Source organism: Gossypium arboreum, chromosome 9 (genome assembly GCF_025698485.1).
Source record: "Gossypium arboreum isolate Shixiya-1 chromosome 9, ASM2569848v2, whole genome shotgun sequence".
NCBI lineage: Eukaryota > Viridiplantae > Streptophyta > Magnoliopsida > Malvales > Malvaceae > Gossypium > Gossypium arboreum.
In genome coordinates this window covers 64,716,270-64,725,990 of record NC_069078.1, presented here as the reverse complement: position 1 = coordinate 64,725,990, position 9,721 = coordinate 64,716,270, and the positions used below count along the sequence as shown (strand labels likewise).

Here is a 9,721-nt window from a genome sequence, read left to right as displayed (position 1 = left end):
TTTAGAATTATTATTACCCATGTATTGAACTTGTTCCTCCTCGGTGCTAAGGTTGAATATTGGATAATCTCTGTGTACTCCTCCTCCACTTGAATCACACTTCATTACTGGATATACCTGAGTAGAACCATACAAACCGTTAATCTTTTTATTTAAAAGTTGTACCTAGTTAGATAGCATAGTAACCGCGTCGAGGTTGAAAACACCAGCAGCTTTCGTCGACTTCGTTCTCATGACTTACCACTGATAGTTATTCAGTGACATCTCTTCAATAAATTCATAAGCCTTTTCAAGTGTTTTGTTGTTTAAAGTTCCATCGGTGGCTGTATCGATAAGTTGCCTTGTTGAGGGGTTCATGCCGTTGTAAAACGTCTAAATCTGCAGCCATAGAGGTAACCCATAGTGAGGGCACCTTCTCAATAAGTCCTTCTATCTCTCCCATGCATCATAAAGAGTTTTTAAATCTATCTACACAAAAGAAGAGATATCATTTCTTAGTTTAGTCGTTTTAGCTGGCGAAAGACATTTTAGTAAAATTTTTTTGGCCATTTGTTCCCAAGTAGTGATTGACCCTCGTGGTAACGAGTTTAACCACTGTTTAGCTTTGTTCCTCAATGAGAATGGGAACAACCGAAGGCAAAAGACATAGTCAGAAACGTCATTGATCTTAAAAGTGTTACAGAGTTCCAGAAATTTCACCAAATGAGTGTTTGGATCCTCGTCCTGCAAACCATCAAACTGAACAAACTGTTGTATCATTTGAATCGTGTTAGGTTTTAGTTCAAAATTATTTGTAGCAATAGCATGTCAAACTATACTCGATTTAACTCCTGTTAAAATAGGTTTAGCATAATCATACATAGTACGAGGAGCAGGATTCTGATTTATTGGGTCTGCAATAGCCACAGGAGGTAACTGATTATTTTGATTATCAGCCATCTCTTTGGTTGTGGTTTGAATATCGTCATCTTGTCCTTCTCTATGTGTCGTAGGCTTCGCATTATTTCTCTTTGGTTTCTTCGAGTTGTGCTTTCGATCTCACTATAAAAAAGTAGAGGTCCTGATGGGTTTCTCCTAGTCATATATTATAAAAACCTGCCAGAAGTAAAAAAAAATTACAATAAAATAAATGGCTAAAGTAATAAAAATTAAGCGTTCCTAATATTTTAGTCCCCGGAAACGGCGCCAAAAACTTGGTGGTCGTGAAACTAAGTAAAAATTCGACTTAAGGCAAGCGCACCTATCAAACAGTAGCATAGTTATGGTGAGACCGGAAATATCGTACTCACGAGGACTAAAAGTACTAGTAATTACTATCTTTTTATTATCTAGCCTAAGAATTAAAGGATGTTTTTAAACTAAACTAATTTTCTAATTTAACTAAGATTACGACAGAGATGAAAGTTGGAAAATACTTTAGAAAAAACCAATGGAGAAGACAATACCCAAGAAAGAATCCACCTAGACTTCACTTATTCCTTTGACTTAGACGATTTATTCACTTGACTTATTCCGTAGAAATCCCTGATTTATGTTATTATCCCTTTCGAGACTAAAAACAACTAACTCTAGGTTGATTAATTGAAATCTCTTTCTAATTAAAACCCCTATTATCGCATTAACTCGATCTATGGATTCCCTTATTAGATTTAACTCTAATCTGGCAGATTTATGTCGTTCTATCTCTACGATTGTATGCAACTCCGCTTAATTATGAATGATCTACTCTTAAACAAAGACTTTTGCTCCACTGAATAAGCACATCAAGAACCTAAATTAATATTCTGGAATATTAAAGCAAGGGTTAAAACTCACAATTAAGAATAAGAACAAATATTTATCATATAAATCAAAGAGTAATAAGATTCGTCTTAGGTTTCATCTCTCTTAGGTATTTAGCGGGTTTAGTTCATAATAATAATGGAAAACATCTTCAAGTTTGGAAAACAGCAAAGCATAAAAAACTCCAAGAACTTCTAGGAAATTGGATGGAAATCTTCAGTCTTGATGTAGATCCTGGCTCCGAGGTGATTCCGATGGCTATTCGTGAGTATTTTCTACCTCTAACTCTGTATCCCCCCTCTAATATTCTTCTAGGGTGTTTATATAGGCTTTAGAATGCTTCAACACCCTCAAAAGTGCCCTTTTCCCAATAGAACTAGGCTTGGGCTAGACAGAGACACGGCCGTGTGCCATGCCCGTGTGAAGGTGCTTAAGCCGTGTGCAATACTGAGTTGGTTTTTAGTCAACACGACCATGACACACGGGCGTGTGGTCTACCAGTGTGTCACACACGGGCGTGTGGATCACCCGTGTGGAAGTGCCTAGGCCATGTGAAACACTGATTTAAGCCCAATTTGTCCGTTTTTGGCCCGTATCTCGCTCCTTTTGCTATCCTAAGCTCTCCTGAGTATAAAACATGAAATTAAAGGATTAGGAGCATCAAATTCACTAAAACCAAGGAGAAATCATTCACAAATATGCCAAGCATGGGGTAAAAATATGTATAAATTACAGTTTATCAATGAGCTAACGGAGGGACCGATTGGACATATGTTGTTGAGGATCAAATGATTTATAATTAAGTTTCAACTTTTCGCTTAGTAATTATAAACTGATTTAGTCACGAAGTCATTCCACTATACTATCATGATTGAGCTCTCCTTAACGACATACCATTACGAAAGTAATTACTCAGTGCTCGTCCTTAATCTCTTTGGGATAATATCCATTCTCCCAATATGATCCTATTTTATCTCATGGTAACTATTACATCTACTTTCATGAAAACTCAATCACTATAAAATAGTGATCAAGTCATCCATCACAAATACGGATGACCCGTGGCCATGTTACTTTTCATTAACCATGTAATGCCAATGAGAGGATATCATTTGCCCATGTTTTGGGCTATGAATTCCACTGTGGTTAATGATGCCACATACTACAAAAGTCGTACACCCAATGCACCAGCTTTCAGTTCTTTATCAATTTGAACTCAGGCTTTTACTTATATCAAAGTGCATGAGTCACGTATACATAGCCCACCATTCACTCAGGATTTAGGTATGCTACACTATGAATGTCACAAATGAATAAATCCACAAACAAATTCAGGATCTATTTTACTTGGGTCCTCTCTGATGTATTGTTAGTTCAGTTAGTTATATCTATGTCTCTATCTTCTTGGAGTCATCCGCTCTGATGCCCAAGACAAGACATTTCCCTAATTGGACTTAATAGATGACATATTAGTCTTTCAATTGATTTGCTTATTTTTTATTAGACTAAAGACATGTTTAGGTTCGTCTACTAATACAAGACATCTTTCCGTACTACAATTCAACCACGTAATATCGCTTAGTATTAGTTAAATGTTAGATAACCAATGAGCAACATTTGCTCCTATTTTACTTTACATGCAAAAATCATGTGAATACAATATATAAAGTATTAATATAATTCATGAATAATTTTATTAACCAATCTATTAGTAAAAATTACAAGTATACTTGGACGAAAATACTACACTCAAACCACCAAATCCAACACATCTTCAGCTAATTGGATTGCTGATAATACCTTGGTTCCACCCCTCATGTCTCGACTCACTAGCACAACACATTGTTGTTGTCGAGTATCCAAGATTCATATGTAGTCAATAAAAGAAATCAAAAGAGTATTAATCTTGTCAAGAAAATTTAAGCCAAGAACAAAGTCATAACCATCTAAATGAATTAACTCAAAGTCTTCTTTACTTTTTTATTCCCTATTCTATAGCTCAACTCCTTGTGCTACTCTCACAGTCGATACCTCTTTAAAATTCACAGTCTTGATCCTCCTAGTCGTTTTGTTAATTATGAGATCAAGTTTACCCACGACTTTTTCTAACATGAACAAACTAGATGCCCCCGTATCAACAAGGGTAATCCTCTTTTGGCCTGCGATGTTGATGTCTACAAATATCAACCTTTTCCTCTTGCGACCCCTTTTCACTTTTGCAGAACTGAGTATTATTAACATTGACCCAAGCCTCAATACCCTATCCTCATCAAGCTCTGCTTTGTCTTCTTTACCTATTGCAGTTAGCTTAGATTGTTGTGGGCAGTCTCACATCCTATGTAAACAACAACATAAGAAGCACTATATTTGCTCCTTCTCATTCTTTTTGTCCTTCAGATGGTTGTTAGGTTTCCCCTTCCCATTTTGTGGTTTCTTATTACAACTATTATTACCATTGCCATCGTTGTCATTCTTAACTTTCCCTCTTGATCCCCCACCATTTCTCATCTCTTTAGGCTTGAAAGACTTGAACTTGTCTTTTTTCAAACCAAGCTTGTCTAAGGACTCCGCGTTGGCTATGGCTTTGGTAAGATCTTTGACCCCCTAGTTGACACAACTATTACATCGTCTAAGGCTTCAACCCATCATTGAACTAGCAGAATGCCTCTTTCTCATTCAATTCAGCGATTTGGAGTATTAACTTACTGAACTTTCGAATAGTGCCTTGTTGTGTAAGTCAACACAACTTAGCTCGAGCCTCTTCCTTAGCATATTCTAGGTAAAACTATTTCTTAAACTCATTCTAGAACTCCACCTAAGTCTCAATCGGGTACCACTTCGTTTCTCATCTGTAGACATACGATGCCACCATAAAAGAGCGATGTTAGTAAAATAAATTAAAGTAGTGTTTACCTTAGTAGCATCATCCTCAATACCCATCGCATGGAAGTATTGTTCCATCCCTTATAAGAAGTTGTCCATATCCCTCATGAACTTCATCCCCTTAAATTCTTTCAATTTGAAAATATCCATCTTTCATTTCAGTGTCGCACCGAACACCTCTTTTCCCACAAAAGCTCTACAAGCGACGAGCTTTCCCTTGAGTTCTTCAATTTCCGTGTTCAAAGTCGTCATTATAGCTTCAGTTTCCTCCTTCAAAGTCGTTATCATAGCTTTAAGAGCATCATTCCTCTCAGTCAACTTCTTCCTAGTGGAGTTGAGAACCTATTGCATCTCCTCCACATTTACGTTGAGAGCACTTAACACTTGTTACTTGAGCCAATCTTTCCCCGACTTCAACTCTACGGTGTGCTCCTCAACTACCTCAAAGGTAGTTATAAATTTATATACAACCTAACCCAACCCATCGACACACTAGTGTTGCGGGGCTAGAAATTTAGTTTGGCAAACCACGCAGTCTTAGGCGAAAACTTAGTGTAACACCCCTAACCCATATCCGTCACCGGAATAGGGTTACGAGGCATTATCGGACTTATACACTAGCATTTGTACAAAACCGTATCATAAATTTTCATTCCAAATCAAAACTTTTCAAATTTCACCATAAAGACCTAATATGGGCCTATGGGGCCCAATACATACTTTAGAAGTGATTTGGAACTAAACTGGTAACTTTGGAAAACTTTAAAAAAAAAATTCTTGAAGTTAGGGGCACATGCCCGTGTGGCTAGCCTGTGGGCTATTTTGACTTGCAATTTCTTAAGCATTAAAGGGGCACACGGCCTGGGCACACGCCCATGTGGCTAGGCCATGTGGTAAACTAATTTTTCACCATTTTTAAGCCATTTTCATACAATTTTGGCACACGACCATGCTTGAAACCCATGTCCTTCAAACGACCAAAACAAACGGCCGTGTCTTTTGCCCGTGTACTATCCTGACTTTACATTTAAGGATGCAGGGGACACGGTCATATCACACGCCCGTGGGCTTACCGTGTGTCACACACGGTCTGATCACACACCCGTGTGCCAGGCCGTGTGAACTCAAAATGAGCCTTTTGTTTCAAGTTTTAAAACCCTGCATAACTTAAGCTTCAAGCTAATAATTTCCTCAACTTTTAACTCAACTAAAACTTGATTAAACACACTTAATACATGTCCAATTAAACAATAAATCATCCAACCAATGTACCCTCATTAGTACCCCAATTCATATCGAAATTATACTACTTTCTTATACTGATCAAATTCATGTAAATTTAACTTCCAAAATATGTATATTTCGTACCATGCTTCAACATCTTTCATGTTCATTCACTATCATTTACAAAATAACATCTTAACAACTTAGGTACATGCCATTTTACCAAAAGAAAAGTATTTCACCACTTTGAATTCGGGATTGGCTTAGATGCTGAATCCCTAGCTTTCTTTCGTACCTAGTCCTGCGCACGGAAAACAAACTGTATTTTGAGTATGCACTTAGTGGTATTTCTATAAACTAACACTTAAACAAATATTAACATCAAAATGCATATAAGTTACCTAATTCAAATCTATTGGCACTAGTTATATTTAAAGTTCTTTTTCAATGAAACGTTCAATTCAATGATATCAGTCAGAAACAGTCAAATTTTAGTACAGTGGCATAATCATTCAATAGTTCAGTACATTAAATTACCCCTATTAACATAACTCCGACCTGGACAGATACTCGGATCCAACCCACACCGAGATAGTATACAATGTTTCATCAGCCGAAGCCAGAATACACCGTAATAATGAATAGTAACAAGATAAAGCGATGGCGATGGCGGTACACACGAGTACCTCATCGGAACAAATCCGAACAAGATATGAGATCGACACTTATAGTGCCTCATCAACACAATCCTATGGCATGCCAACTATATCCGACTAGCCCGACACTGTTAATAGGGTTTTCACTTTCAAATTTTCGTATAACAGTTAATACATTTCAAATTTAACAATACTTACCTTTAATTTACTTACTATACATAATAAAGCAATACATATAAAATTTAACTTAAAAACTCAGTTTATAGAAATACAAACCGTAATTCTTGAGTTACTCTTCGTCCACTCTCTCTTTTCCTTTATTTGTTAACGTTTCCTGTACTATGTTAGCTACAGAAAATTAAACAATAAAAAATTATCAATATACCATTTCACACTATACATTTCAATTTCTACACAACTTTTGCATAAATTCCAATTTAGTCCTTAAGCCATAGCTAATTCTTTTTCTTCAAAACCAATCCCATATTTTCATTCTCGTCTATCTTTAACAAGTTTTAACATTTAACTTCTTCCATAAAAAACTAATTCTACAATTTAGTCAATTTAGTCCCTACTATAACAAAACTTATATCTCTTTTACAATTCAATCATTCTCTCACTTCTAACTTGAATTTCTATCATTTTATCTCATAATTCATCTATTTGTTCAACTTAATTAACATCTAAAAATTCACTAACTTTCTAAATTTCAACATAATTCAAGTAGGGCTTTGTTCTAGGATTCCAAAAACATCAAAATTACAAGATAAGGGACTAAATTGAGTTACCAATTAAGCTTCAAACCTCAAAACTCTATTTTTCCTTTTCTTTTTCTTTCCTTCTTTCTTTCCCCCACTTTCGTTTCTTTCCCTATTCTATTTTCTTTACTTTATTTATTTATTTCTTTTTATTTTATTTTATATTTAGTTATATTATTATATTATATTTAGTAATAATTATTATTTACTTATACAATAAGTACATACATATAAGTATTTACAAATGTGCAAACATGTGTATTACACATGTACCATATTTTTACCATACACTTGTTTCTTTTTGGTTTATTTACTAATTTAGTCCTTTGACTTTTCTTTATTCTACAATTCAATCTTTACCCTATATTCAATCTACTCATTCCACTAAATTAGCCTTAATTCAAGCTAATTCACTTAACCAAAATTCTAATTAACCACACTACTAGCTTCATAAATATTTCTAATAAATATTTACGAATTCATTTTGCAGAAATGATGACCCAAAAATTCAATTTTCTAATACCCGCAAATTTTGGGTCGTTACACTTAGCTTCAAATTCGCCTAAGTCAGCCTTACTTTCGAAAAGTGAGAATTCTCAAAGAAAATTCTCTAAGGTAATGAAACACAGCAGAAGCAAACTTTCAAGTGAAGATGTAAAAAACGAATAGAAAAGCCACAAGAAAGCAAATGCACACTAAGTGTTTGAGTAAATGCTCTCAAAAGTATTATATTATTTTGAAGAATTACAACTAAGTGATTACAAATGAGGGGGAAGACCTCAAATTATAGTTAAGCTCCCCTAGATCCAATGATACAATTTAAATTATATCGATGATCGAGATTAAAGTCTATCTACAATATGAGAGTCCTAAGGGATTTAAATACTATACAATCTTATCCCTTAATATTACAAATAATCACCAGGGTAACTCTAAATTACTAGGATATTTAGCTGGGCCACCAAGGCTTTAAGTAGATGGACTTCTCTATATGTTCTACAAATCGAGTCAGTTCAAGTGGGTTTAATAAGCCCTATTTAATCAGTTAACCGCTATGGGTTGTTCTATATGCATTCATCACAGGTTTTGATCTGCAACCTATAACACTTGTCACGACATGTCACTCAAGGTTGTTACCCTCAAGTGTGTTTTCATGTATTCAAATCCAAAACACAACACACAATGAGGACCAAAGAGGATAATTCCAAATTATGCATTCACAATACAGTTCAACAGGTTGGGTTGTCTTGTGACATAAAAATGTCTTTTTATTTCTTCACTGGACTTAACCCTTTAGGCTATGTCATGAGAATATAATCCAAAATTATCCTCTTTAAATACCCATAAGTGTCACAAGATCTTGTCACCTTCATATGCATCTCCACATATTTGAACCCATATTGCCATACGAATTTGAATGATGAAATAAAAACATATATTCAGGTGTTACCCAAATTTTTTCAAGTTTAGCTGAATATTCTAATCTAATAAAATTTCAAGAATTTTTTTTCAAAAAAATGGATAAATTAACATTTGGTCCTTAAATTTGGTAAATTTTTACAGGATGATCCTTAAATTTTTTTTCTTGTCCACATTTGTCTTGGAACTTGACAATTTTTCTTAATTTGATCATTAAACTTGGATTTTGTTCAAAAATAATGACATGACACTCTAAGATTGTACTACATCACCTAGAAATTTTAAAAAATTATATAAAATCTAAGAAATAATAAAAAATTGATTTTTTTTCAAAAATAAATTGGCTTAGAGAGCCACATCATCATACCTTCATGAAATCTAAATTCAATGACTAAATTGGAAAATGTTTCCAAATTTCGAATCTAACGTGGACAAAAAAATATTCAAAGACTAATGTGAGTAAAGTTCCCAAGTTCAAAGGTTAAATATTACTTTCCCTTTAAACAAAACTACAATTCGAGAATAAAATAAGAACTTACACATATTTAAATTCGAGTGTTAAATGGAGTAAATAACACATTTTAGTACAATCAAATGAACTAAATTCAGAATGCAACCAATCTTGAATATGCTGCTTAAAGATATGTACCAAAACACTCATCAATTTTTGAACAATAAAATCTACATGTGCAGGTGTCACGTGTCCAGACTACTGCTACTAGTACTAATATCACTCTCGAGTCTTAAATGTGAACCATGACATACGTAGGGGAAATCAAGTGGTGTATTACATATTTACTAGTTATTTTTCACTTTCTAAAATGATGCACACCCAGTCGGTTGAGTCATAGTTTAGTTAGCATTGGCATTGTTGTTAGTATAAAAAGACGTGAATTCAAGTTCGTTGAAATATATATATCCTTCTGTTTAAGGGTTTAGGAGGGATAAAGGAAGATAGACACCTTGAAACTGTATACACTAAGAATTCCAATGATGGAA

The 9,721-nt window shown here is 34.6% G+C and overlaps 1 non-coding gene across 1 annotated transcript; it reads left to right on the top strand.

The window, feature by feature from the left end:
• Positions 1–394: 394 nt before the first annotated feature.
• LOC128280976 (small nucleolar RNA R71) lies at positions 395–501 on the top strand. Its single transcript, XR_008271193.1, has one exon. It is a non-coding gene; the product is annotated as a small nucleolar RNA R71 (small nucleolar RNA).
• Positions 502–9,721: the final 9,220 nt, after the last annotated feature.